This window comes from Sceloporus undulatus, chromosome 6, assembly GCF_019175285.1.
Source record: "Sceloporus undulatus isolate JIND9_A2432 ecotype Alabama chromosome 6, SceUnd_v1.1, whole genome shotgun sequence".
Classification (NCBI taxonomy): domain Eukaryota; kingdom Metazoa; phylum Chordata; class Lepidosauria; order Squamata; family Phrynosomatidae; genus Sceloporus; species Sceloporus undulatus.
This window is the reverse complement of record NC_056527.1, coordinates 42,916,955-42,931,124: the sequence shown is the minus strand read 5'-3', so window position 1 is coordinate 42,931,124 and position 14,170 is coordinate 42,916,955.

The following is a 14,170-nucleotide window of genomic DNA, read 5'->3' as shown; positions in this document are numbered from 1 at the left end:
TGTACACCGCCCTGATTATATAGAAGGGCGGTATAGAAATAAAATTTTTAATTATTATTATTATTATTATTATTATTATTATTATTATTATTATACATCTCACAGAAAATGTTGGCTTCCTGTGATGGGGAAATATTATGACACAAATTGCAGCTAACTCTCATTTTGATTACCAGTTATTAATTCAGTTCTTCTGTTCATATTCTTCCACTAGGGACTGAATAAGATGATGATGATGATGATGATGATGATGATGATGATGATGATGATGATAGCTTATTAACATTTAGATCTTTTCACCTACTCTGTACAGATAGTCTGGTTTCATTTGGACTAATTGGTAGCTGGGCTACTAGCGGTATTACAATAGACTAATTTCATCACATATGACTGGGATGTGTGGATGGATTAGATTAGGAAATGTTGATGAACTCCAAAAATCACATTATATAGATGAATGACAAAGCCAGAGGCCTATGCTCAAGGGCTGTAGAATCCAAGAATCCATTACCTGAATATGTCAAGCATATGTGGTTAACTCGAAGCATCTACTCATAACTGTGAGGCCCTGGGAAGAGGGGCAGCAACAGAAGATCACCCTCCACACCCAAAGATGTGGCCTACAGATTGGGTGGAACTGCGTCCACCTAATCATTAAGGTGGGGGTCTTTGTCCTGATGGTAACAGAGAATGAGAATTACATTAGCTCTCGACATCAGTTCCCCCTATACAGATCCTTCCAGCTGATATGGACACACGTGTCTTGTCTTGCCTTTCTACTCCTGTTTTCATCTCTAGTTCAAACCTGCATTCACAAGAAGGTAGCAAGTTCTGTATTTGAAACTCTGAATATCTTGAAGCATGTTTAAAAAGGACCACTTCCTTCTATATGAACCTGCTCATAACTTGCAGTCTTCATCAGACACCATTATATGTTCCACCACCTAGAAGGCCAAGTTGATGGGACTTTTTGGATAATAGCACCCCAAATGTGGAATTCCTTTTGAGGAACAGAGACATCACTAGAGAGGTGTGCGAGGTACAGGCCAGGTTACACCCTAAATGGGGGATGGCACCACTGCTCCCCAAACACCTGTCTTTGGGCAGAAACAGGCTGTGGCTTTAGCCTGCTTCCCTTTAAAATGCTGGAAATGTTGAGTGGTGTGAGGTTCAATGGCAGGAGAAAGGAGAGGCCTGGGGTTTTTAATTTTAATTTTTAAATTTTAATTTAGTTTTTTAAATTATTCTTTAATTATTTTTTTAAAATATCACATCTTACCAACTTTTCACTTGAACCACATGAAAACATGTAAATACATTGAGGCTGTGCATATGATATTGTAATGTAAAGATATAATTTAAATTTTACTAGTTTTTATGTCACAATTATTGCCATTACATTCAGTGATATATGAGAATTATGATTTATGAGTTAGTACAAGAAATATTACTAAAGGCTCTGTATGGTATGGTATGGGAGGAGGTCAATGGCACCATGAGTTGCTACATCGGGTGACACCAAGCCTAGTGATGCCACTGTAGAAGGATATGAAATTTGCTTACTGATTTTTGTTTTTTTAAATGCACATTAAAAACAGTTATGTATTGCTGCTGGGAGGAAAGTGATTGATACCCATATAAATAAATAAGAGATCTTCTAGAAATTATTTATTTAATGCATTTCTTATTCTACTTTTCAAGATTGCCACTCATATAATGAGAAATAAAAACAACAGTAGTAGCTGACCTTTTCTTTCAAGGGCTCAAATGGAAATCTTACTGAGCTTCTGGAGAGATGGAATGGCAATGCCACATTATGAACCAGTAACAGGTTCTGTCAAACCAGGGCTAGAAAGGTGAGTAGGGGCAAGATTGGCATCATTTGGATGATTATTCTGTTAGTTTTGGTCAAAGAATTTTGGTGCAAATTATAAAAGAGCAGGACCTTTTGGGGACATGCTAATGACCTCAACGAATAAACCAACAAGCAAAATGCTATGGCCTTTCTGTGGTTCTAAACCATAAATTAGCATGTGAAGGGCAAGAGAGCACTTGCTATGTACTCATAAAACCTCCAGTTCAATCTATGCCATGTCTAGTTAAAACAATCAGATGGACTGTGATAGGAAAGAGAGTCAGGGGAGTTCTCACCAGTTGCAGTAGAACAGGGTGGTGAAGCTCAGGGTCTTGATACAAATCTGACTCTTCTGGTCCCAATCTGATCCAATGAGATTCCTTGGATAACTACACCATCTTCACCATTATACCATCATTTGGTGTTTCACCAGCTTCCATACAATGTTTTTTTTCCTTTTCTAAAACGTTGAAATGCCTGTCCTAAGGCTTAGTTAGTGGCTATAGTCAAATACATTGGCATTTTAATTTTATTATTTTTATTCTGCGAGGTGCCATGTGCCCTGATGGCACTATATTAAAAATTATAATAGCAGCAGCAGCAACAACAACATTTTGGGTCCCATCTTTTTAACCTTTTGGGCTTCTTCTCCCCTTGGTACAATATGCAGTCTCACAACTTCTGTGGAATTGATTGGGCTTAACAAAGTTTTGCATCCATGGGTGTATCTACATGGTAGAAGTAATGCAGTTTGACACTATTTTAAGTGCTGTAGCTCCATCCTATGGAATCCTGGGATTTGTAGTTTTACAAAGTCTTTAGCCTGCTTTGCCAGAAAGTGCTGGTGCCTTATAAAACTACAAATCCCAGGATTCAGTTGGACAGAGCCATGGCAGTTAAAGTGGTGCTGGATTGAAATATTTCTACAGAGTAGATGCATCCCAAGTAGTAGACAATGCAGTACCAGGCTAGATAGACCACCTCTATAGTGCAGACAGTTCTGCTGGTTACAGTCAACCCTTCAAAAGTTGATGGAATGTCAGTTTCTGGTGAAAGACCCATCAGGAAACATTCCTCATCTGTGATCAATCTAGCTCAAACATAAGTCACCCCTTGCTTTCCCTTGATCTACCTTTATTTTATCTAAGTTCCAGTGTTAAATATTTTAAGACAGTTTTCACAAGGAATATCAAACCAACTACCCACAAAACAAAACTGAGTTCATCTGATAGTTGGAGACCTGGAATAGTAAAAACTGTACTGATGAAAAGATTTCACTCTCCCATAATGATTGCTATCATAGTCAGCTTGACTATCCTCAAGGAAAGTAAATACGCATTAGGCCTCTTGAGAATACACTTTTCAGAATTAAGTGGCTTTTATTAGGCAAACATGATAAAAGGCATTTATCGAATGCATGACTGTGGTCCCTTTCAGGAGGCCTGTCTGAACAGGCAAAAAAGCCTCCAGCAAAGGAACACAATCTGCAGAACTATGACTCACCATCTGCCCCTACGGAGTTCCTGTGTGTAAACAGTCAGAGCTTGGGAAAGTTATTTTTTGGACTACAAATACCAGAATTCTCCAGCTAGCCTGGCTATTGGCCATGCTAACTAGGGGACTCTGGGAACTATAATTCACATGTAACATCCCCAAGCTCTCAGAATATCACTTAGCAGCAGAGTTCACTAGGACAAAGATAAATTGTTATTTGATATCACATTAACATTTCCCATTTATTAACTCAACATGTAAACTATTGATCTGAAAATAAAAGTAGTAATTGCTCTGGCTTTACCGTAAAGAATTGCAAGGAAATAATGGGTGGGCGGGGGGGGGATTTCTCACACTCAGTTGTTTAATACAAATCATTAAATTCCCTTATTATAGGAGTAGCTAATTAGCTACAATTTCCATTTCTCCCCCTATACCACAGGGAGCCCATCACTATTCTGAGCACATATCACTTAGGTGCACAAAAATTTGCATTGCACAGTTGGATTTTCTTTGGAGACAATGCCTGAGATATTAGCAGAATATAGATGCATTTGGTGTACATGCTTGAAATGGAGCTGCATTGTCTATGTTGCCTGGCTTCCTTTTATCTGCTGCCACTTTCCCAGTGAGGGCTAATTCTTCATTAGAAAGCCTATAAAAATGTTGCTTTAACCAAGACAACTTTTTGTCTTCTTGAGTAAACTTCTTCTGAAGCTGGCAGAAGATTTATTAGCCATTGACTCCCCTTGGTCATAAGCTCTCTCTATTTGCACTTCAGTCTAAGATCAAAATGAGCTATGAGACACCAGACTCTGTTTATGAACAATTAACTGCTTTAGACCAGAAGTAGACAATCTGTGGTCCTGATCCTATTTTAATGGGCCCCTTGCTCTAATTTCAAAAGCCCTCTTTGACTGATGGCAATTCAGACTTCTGGTAAAAGTGATCTGTTCCTCTTGGAGCAGCCTGAGTCAGGAAGGAAGAGATGAGGAAAAAAGGATAGCAAAAGAGAAGAGGGGTGGTCTCACCACTGCTCACAACACCCACTTTGGACTCTGGCCATGTCCACTTTCCACATAAACTCCCTGACAGAGACCGTGGAGATCCCACGATGAGGAGGCAAAGTGCAACTTTATACTCATGGGGTTATATATATCAGTTGCACAATATTGCTTCATTAATGAATTGTGACATTACAGTGTGGAATGCAAATGTGCATCTGTGCACATCATTGTTGTTGTTTGTTATTGTATGCCTTCAAATTGTTTCCAGCATATGGCAACCTTATGGTGAACCTATCACAGGGTTTTCTTGATAAGATTTGGTTGGAAGGGGTTTGCCATTGCCTTTCTCTGATGCAAAGGGAGTGTGACTTGCCCAAGGTCACCCAATGGGTTTTGAACCCTGGTCTCCAGAATCATAGTCCAGTGTTCAAACTATCACATGACAGTGGTTCTCATGCACATCATGTAGAGCATAAATGTGCACATGCCCAGTGTGTATCTATGCAGAAATTTGCATAGGAACCCTGGTGGTACAGTGGTTAAATGCCAGTACTGCAGCCACTCACAGCCACAAGGTTGTGAGTTCGATCCTGCAGGGCTCCAAGGTCTAATCCACTTTCCCTCCTTTTGTAGGTAAGTAAAATGAATACCCAGTTTGTTGGGGGCAACTGGCTTACACATTGTAAACCACTTAGAGAGTGCTAGTTCACAGATAAGTGGTTTAGAAATGTACTTACTATTGCTATTGCTATATAAAACTCCAGTTCCACAACCTCAAACTGAACATGACCCTTCTGCAGCCGACAAAAATGTTGAACTGCTTCATAGGAAAATTTATGCACGTGAAAGAGACAACATTCGATCCCATGTGTGCGTGTGTCCAAATTTGCTTTGAGCCTATTTATTCTGTATTGCATTTTGTCCCCCTGGCCTAAAAGAAATTTGCTGTCCTCTCTACTTGCTGTAAGAGAGCAGGCAAATGGTTCTCTCAACATGCTGAAATCCATAAACAGTTTATGTTTATTACTTACAATAAAATGGACCAATGATGTTTCATTTATCATGGTGCAAGAATGTTTCAGAGATGGTTGATTGGGGTGGCTTACTGGTCAGAACATTGGACTAGGCTTGGTGTGGGCAACCTGGGACTCTCCAAAAGTCAATTGATTGAAACTCACAGTAATCCTCATCATTTTAACAATGGATTCAGTTGGTTGAGTTGAACCTAACCAAAATGAATCCAGCCAATGTTTGTCAGTGGTGGGATGGAGCCCCTGTAGGAAAAAAAAACCTTTTGTTAATCTAACTACAGTATGACCCACTACAGTCAGCCCTCCTTATCCATAGATTCTGTATCCATGGAATCAACCAACTACAGCTCGAAAATATTCAAAAAGAAATTACAAAAAGCAAAGCTTTTAGTTGTTTACCATTTTATATAAGGTGTGCCATTTCACTACACCACTGCAGATTATGGAATTTGATAATCCACAGATTTTGATATCCATGGAAGTCCTGGAACCAAACCCCAGCAGATAGCAAGGACTCACTGTATTAAATGGTTAATCAACACACAGGTAAATCCTGTTGATTCAGAGGATCTACTCTAGTCTGGGCTAGCGCTAGAATGTTTAGTCAAGAAGGTAAAAAAACCAAAGAAGCTGATGTCAGCATGCAAGGTGTTAGCACATAATAGGACTCTGAAAAAAAGAAACAGGTCATTTTTCATGTCCTTGCATAAAAATCCATTTATGGAAGTTATGTGAACTTTACCCTTTCAGCAAATTGTTTGAATATATGGGGTTAGCTGTGGCCAATTTCTACTTTAAATGGCATTAAACTACAGACAACATTAAGAAGTTGTATCAAGTATTTAATACTGCAAACACTCATATTAAAGTTTTTAAAGTATATTTCTGTACTTGCCAGACAAAAATAAACACTCGTTTTTTTAAAAGAACAAAACCTTAATTGATTTGTCTAGTACTGATTAGATTTCATGTCCTTCAAAGAGATAGCACACATTTAGCCTTTGCTAAATTTATTTCCAAAGACGCTTACTTGTCACTTAGGGTTTTTTAATTATAAGGTTATAGAGAGATATATGACACAGCTGCTTCATTTGCACAAGTACAAATTTTTAGTTAATCTCTTTTAAAGGAAAGAAGGAAGAAAAAATCATGTCCAGAACGCATCCTGTTCAGTTGACTACCAGTTATCAGCCACATTAATTCCTTGTTTAGGTTTCTAAAGCTGGTATGTATTTTATCTTGTATGCCATTTAAAGAAATATTGCATTCTCAGCCAAAGTGAAAGATCTAATGGATGCTTGATAAGCATGGGGGAATTTAAAATGTGACTTTTACAAGTCATTGAAATACAAGTGTTTAATGTTAAAGGGATTTGTAGCCACAGAAATAAACTCACCACAGGGCTAAGCTGAACACAGACCATTGGCTGCTATCCAGACCTTTTCTCCTTTTTACATTTTGCCACCTACAACTGACCTCTGCAATGCCTTACGTTCTACCCTGCTGTTTGCCCATTGTAATTCAGAATTAAAAACCCATAATCTCATTTCTAGTCTGCTCTGAAATCTGGAGGACCCATTTCAATACTACTGTTTATGGGTCATCCATAGCCTGGTAAAGACCGTAGGTGGTGCCTCCATCACATCATTCCTCTCAGTGGGCCATTGCTATTAGCCCTGCATGTTAATGACTTGTGGGGCTATTTGTATAAGATTCAGTGCTTGCTACATCCTGAAGATGAATGGATGACTTTTGGCTATCCGTGATCTATTCACCTGCCTTCACAGGAAACATGAACATTTTTATTTTGCCTTTGGGGAGCCTTCTTAATTTGAATGCAAGGTCAAGAGCTGGTCACATTGTCAAATGTCATTAAACTATCTCTATTTCCAACCTGCCACAGGAAAAAAGAAAAGGTGAACGTATCCTAGCTAACAGTGTCTCCATTCATGTGGATTCTGCCCCTGCTTAGTAAAGTTTCTCAACCCACTGTATGTACTGCACCTCAGGACCTATGTGTGAGAACTACATTAAACTTACATTGAGAACCAGTGTGCTTTAATGATTAAACTGTTAGACTGGGACTTGGGAGATCCAGGTTCAAGTCCACACTCAGCCATGAAATATATTCAGTGACATTGACAGTGACTCTTTCTCAGTCTGACCTACCTCACAAGGTGGTTTCGAGAATACAGTATGCAGGATGGGAGCCATGTACTTTAATTTAGGACTTTATCACATAAGGTTTGAATACCAGAATTAGAACAGGTTAGTAGTGTCTGTGGCCATATCTCATCACATGATAACTGTGTCTTTCCAACACTGATTTGTAGTCCATCTGTTGCTGGAATGGTTCTTCTCATTGATGGGCAAAACCCATCAATGCCTCCCAATTGCACTGCTTTTCCATTATTGATGCATGTGTGATACATTTTTCCCAAAACAGTTTGGACATGTAGTCAATCACATGGTGTGAGTGTGAGTGATTCTGCCATAGCAGCTTCATTTATATACTGCTTCATACTGAACTAAGCAGTCTGCAAGCTAATTTCCCCCAACAAGCTGGGTAGTCATTTTAGTGACCTTGGAAGGATGCAAGAAAGCTGAATCGAGCTTGAACCCTGGCTGGTATTAAACTCGCAACCTTATGGTTTGAGTGAGTGGCTGCAGTACAGGCATGTAACCACTGCACCACCAGGGCTCCTCTCTCCCTTGCTATTCCCAAATGTGCTGTTTTTCTTTCTTTCTTTTTTCCAATTTCTTTGCTTTTCTTTCCTTCTTTTTTACTTAATAGATTGCCAGGATCACACAATTGCACTAGAAATAAAACTAAATACAAACTAAAAGGCATAATGGGAAGTGGTTAGGGCAGAGAGGTGGGACTGTGGAGGCTGACGTGAGGAAGGCAGAGGCCAGGACAGAGGCAACAGCATGGCAATTTGGAAGAGCTGTGTGATAATGACTGTCCCCAACTCAGTATGTTAGTATGGAGGGTGGTGTGAAGTCAGGGCATATTAGCTCCATGACTCACTCACTGTCTCTGCCCCCAGGGTGCCATGACGCCACACGCTGGGCCGGACAGCGTGTGGCGTCATGGTGCTCCTCCAGCACTGCATCTGCGTGATGCAGCCCTGAAGAAGCACCGTATAGCTGTGGCACTGCAGCTATTGCACCCTTTCCCGGGTGCAAAAAGGAGCCACTTTTTTCAGCTTCTTTTTACACCCTGGAAAGGCCAGATCGGGGCCACGGCGTGCAGTTGCCATGGCCCCGATCTGGCTGAAAAGGGGACAGCTGGAGGCTGACCCTTCGGGGCTGTTTGCACAGCCCAAATGTTACTAATTAATAATAATAAATATGTCAGTTACATACATTGCTGTCATCTGTGAAACCATCTTTAGCACCAAAGCACAAAACCCCCATTAAATTAGGGTACAATTATATCATACACTTAATCATGAAAAGGAAGCCTGGTAGTTTAAATGTGACTCAAGAAAATACTAAATGCTGAAGACATTTGTCATCTGAATCCTAGTTTTTCTTCTGCCTTTTTTCTGTTTATCATTGTTTGTATCCATTTGTCTTTCATTACATGTTAAACCCCATGTATAGCAAGGGTGGGATTATATGATTTCTAAAACTTTGAAGGCCACATGAGATGTTGGGTGAACAACCAGGAACCGCATATGCTTCCAAAATAGTCATACGCATGTAACACACACACACACACATACACATGTTCTTCCCTCTTTAATCCTGTTGCAGACATCTGAAATGAATGGCAGATTTAACGTCTTCACCATCCCACAAATTTGGGGATAAAGGTGAAGTTGTGTGTGTGGTGGGGATGAAGCAGAGATGCTACTGCAGATTATGGAGATCAGCCAGACCAGTTTCCATATGGTTTTTGAACATTTTGATATAATTATCAGTCCTTTGGACCACATATGGTTAAAAATCCATGTAGTTAGACTTTTTATTACTATTGAAAGTGTCAGAATCCTGTCCACTGGAGTTTATATATTATTGTGAAGAGGTGAATACACTCTGCTAGATCCTCATATAGACTGGATTATTCCAAAAGTCTAAACTGAGGGTGTCAACCTAACAAAAATATTGACAGATGCAAACCTGTTTTGGTGCTCCATTTGTTGAGCTTTATGGTTTCTTCAGAGAAGCATTCAAGAGCTCCCAAGAAATTGCCATTCTAGTATGTCAGATTCTTTCTGTTGCTTTTCTGAGCAATTGCTGGATCATATAAGTAGGATATGTAAGATTTCTCATATGATAAAGTTAAGAAAATAAAGTTCTTTTAATTGCTGTTGCTATATGCTAGTGATGAGCATATTTTTTCTCTTCATTAATTATTTGCTCTTAAGTAGCTCAGGAATGCTTGACAATGAAAATATAGTTAGGAAGCAAACACCAAAGGAAGGACCATCTGGTTTTGCCTCTGAAATCTTGATTATGGATGACACTCCTAACAGGATGAGAAACAACAGGACCAAATATAAAGAAGTTGGCAACCATAGGCCATTCTTACTTCCTAAAAATAACAATAAACAGTTGAAATAGAATGAATCACTCATGTCTCATCTTAACGCTGGTACAGGTGTTGGTGCTTTTATGAGCAAGATCCCATTTGTAGTATAATTGTACTTTGGAGGCCCTCTTGAAATGCTATGTCAAAACAGGGTTGCTGGGAGCTAGTTCAGGCCCTGGTTAAAACATATTTCAGGCAGCCCCCACCTCAGCTGTTCCCCAGCAGCAGATCAGGGCAATGACTACAGGCCTGATGGGTTACTGTGGACCCAGCAACTGATCAGGTAAGCACTTTTGGTCTACTTGGGTTTGAGCTGAGTGGGAAAGAACTCCCTGCTGTGTAGGAGGAGGAGAGATCCAAGGAAGAAGCTCTTGTCCATCTTCCCTCCCTCCCTGACTTGTTGTGGGTGGTAAGAAACTCCAGAGACCTGCTGCTTGTGAGGCCTCCTAGCAGGTGTACCTTCAGCATTCTGGTGGCAAAGGAAGCACTTAAATGGAGTGCGGGACAAACACATGCAATATAGTTGTGCCCCAGGCTCCCTTCTAAATCCCAGTAATTTGTACCAGTTTTTCCCCCTTGATGTCCTTGTGTCCAAGAGTGAACAAATATCAGGAACTGCACAATGTTTTATAGTAGTATAAGAAACGTCAAGGGTCTTTTTGGTGGTTGGTTGTGTCCAAGAACTGAATCAAAGTCACAACTGGCAGGAAGTTCCACAGTGGTATGGAACACATCAAGGATCTTTTTGGTGGTTGGTTGGTTGGTTGGTTTTGGTGAAGTGTCAGAAGTTGCATATTCCCTGAACTATGCAGAAGAAGCAAATTAGAGGAAATACCCTAACCCAAATGATAAAAAGCACAGCTAATCTACTTTTATGTACTCTGTATAGTCTTTCCAATGCCAAAATAATGGCACTTCCATTTTCCAAGAAAATTCTGTCTGCTCCTTAACATTTAGGTACAATTAGTAAAGCCCATAAATTTCATGCAGTGACAGAAGAAAGAGCCCTGCTTATTTCTCACAACCCCACCAGAGTGGTATTTCTTCTTAAGAAGTGGAAATTGTTAAAAATACAGCAGTCTGAAGTCATATTGTTCAGCAATCCCAGCTAGTCAGCCATCCTCCAGGTGCTCCATTCCATGTTCTTTCCATTCCACATCTGATGAGAAATAGAAAAGTATATTTTGGGTAGTGATAACTCCCCGAATCTCCCATGCTGGATGGGGGAGTCTGGGTTATATAGTCCAAACTGTACTTTTTTTAAAAAGCTCTGTGTCTTCCTCAATAGTCTGCTTTCAGTAGTCACTGAATATTCTCACTCCTCAGTGGGTTATTTTGAAATTTCCCCCTTAAATGGTTAAAAGAAAATATTTTTTCAAACTTTGAGATTTCCTGGCTTTCCCATAGCACCCATTTGTGCCCAGCAAATGCCATATAAAGTTCCACACTTGCAGAATGAGATCACAAAGTATTTGGCTCTTTGTACAGAGGCTGGAGGGAAATGGTCAGCTGCAGTCAGAACCTGTGCTAAGTTTGGGTTGAGTTCAGAAATGCAATAGCTCAGATTTCTTAACCAGCATGGCTTTGGCAACCATGCAATCCATTGATATATCAATTTATAAAATGAGAACTCTCCAAGATGTGTAGAACATTTATTGGCAAGAATAAGAGAGGGAGGAAAATGCCTGATCAAGAACATACTGTACTTATCCACAAGAAAAGATCTCACAGGGACAAGAAGGGCCATAGCTACAAGCCCTTTCTTACATTGTTGCCACTAATTGCTTAATCTTAAAGGAGCAGCAATGACACTGATCATAATTTACAAAGCCTTGGAGAAGTTGAACAGTCTGGTACTCACAATCCATGTAATATATTCTTAATAAGAAAAACCATTCGAAATTAAGCAGCTTTGCTCTTTTCAGTGACACCAAAGGAAGAGAAAGTATATTTGGTTCTTGCAAACTCCCTGATAGTTGGAGGATGCTGGGCTTTATAATGAGAGCAAGCTTGTATAAAAGCAGGGTTTGGGTGTGGCTTTCACAAGCTTCGCTAGATCCGTGAGATCAAGACACAGAGACTGAAAAATCATAACAATAGACAAGACTATTAGGCTTCAAAGGAGTTCATGCAGATTTTTTTTTAGAAATTCCCATTTTGTCAAGCTGCTTTAGTCAGCCAGTCCTTGCTGTAAGAATATGCTAATATGTAATTAAACTGCACGCCCATCACGCCATATGGTACATTTGAAACATTTTTTTAAAAAATGGTGTTCTATTATTTGAGTAGGGTTGCTTGGAGGGAAAAGGCATTAAAAGACAGAGACAACCCAAGGGAAAAAGGTTTTCTGTCCAGCTACATTTTGCATACCAGCTTTTAGTATTAGACACTTATCCCTTTTTAACAGACTTGACAGCTTTAGGTTAATGGGCCTTAATTTTCTGTCCATTATAGGCTACCATACATAACAAATAACACGGTCACTTTGCTTCCCATTTTCTTTTAATTTAGCCATAATTAAAAGGCTAGATAATTAAGATATTGATGTTAACTTCAAAATCTGCAGATATGTGCATTGACCAGATAAGTGGGGGCTGTTGCATGCAGCTTTAGGCTGTGCATCTATTCAGTTCCCAGTGGGGGTGGAGGAGGAATCTTGCCATTGATTTCAACAGCCAGACCTTTCTGTGGTCAGATTTTGTTAGAGTTTCTGACATGATATTAATATGCAAGTCAGGATGCAAAGCAGAGACGCTGGACTCAAAAAGAGAACCTGGCAGTTAGGCCTTTAATTACATGATGTCATGTGGATGATACTGGATCCAGAATGCACATGCAGATAAAATAAAATGATGAACCTCTCAGAGTAATTATACTTGATGTCCTGATTGGGTGGCCATAACTGGAATTAAACTGGCATTTCATTTTGGCACTAGGAAACAGCAAGGAAAGATCAGAGCAAGAAACTTGTTAGTTGTAATTAATTCCTTTTCCCAATAACCAAGATATAACTAATTTTACTATTTTTACTGATTGAGGAATAAGATCACATCCCTTGAAGTCTAATTATAATGTTTTGCAGAGTAGATGGGGAAAAAGTATACAGTATTTTGGCACCACTGTCCAGTAGTAATCAGAGTTTTTAAAAGTTTCTATCTAAGAGGGTGTACAGACTGGCACTTTATGTCAGCCTGCACCCAAACTAGGGCTCAGATAGTGCTGAGCATTCACACACTCAAATCCCTTACCAAACACCTTGGGTGCCATTTTGGTGTGCGCCCATCCAGACGGTGCATGCCATGATGACATCCATCATACACAGCACCCAAACAGCGCTGAGCATGAGGAGCTCCATAAGGCTGCGCCACGGCACTTATGGTGCCCATTCTAGGGCGTAAACAGGAGCCATGTTTCGCAGCTTCGATTTGCACTGAGTTCGGGATGTGGCATGCAGCTGCTGCATCCACAACCCAGCATCGAGCTGCCCCTGAACAGGCTGTCTGTTCAGTTCCTTAATTATCAATTGTCTGACGCATCAGAGCAGAATAGGAGTAATAGTGGAGAGGCAGCACGTGAACCTCAAAATATTCCTCATCTTTTTAGTGAGGAGTCCTGTAAAACATTATAATTAGACTTCAAGAGATGTGATCTTATCCCTCAATCAGTTGCTAAAGATGGCCCAAAACAGATGGGCCAAAAGCACCATGCTGGTGCAGAAATTAGTATTCCAGAGTGTGTGGCAACTATACGCTCTGGAACCCTAATACTTATGGACAGCACCATCTTTATGTGGTGCTGTCCATATGTGGCATGTGTGCGTGACATAAGTGTCGTGCCACATCCGCACCACCGGGTGCCAGGCATGTGTCTTGGACGTGTCATTGCACCAATGGCGCACTGGTGATGTCATCCCGGTGCACCAAAAAGAACCCAATTTTTCCGGGTTCTTTTTGGTCCAGAGGGACGCCACACAGTTTGGTTATTCCAGCATCCCTCTGGAGGGAAACAGGGTGCCTCCAGCAGCCCATCCCTTTGGGGCGATCTGGATTGCCCCAATGAAACTGAACTGTATACAAGGTGGTAGTTCAGAAAGCTCTGTTTCCAGCATTCTTGAGTAGGTGAAGCTATTAGTATCTAAGTAGAGGCCATGTGGTCTTAGGTCTCTAAATCCAGAGATTCTCCCTTTTTTCCAAAATGTCTGAAGGAGAAAGAACCTCTGTAACAAACAAGGATAAATCAGAGT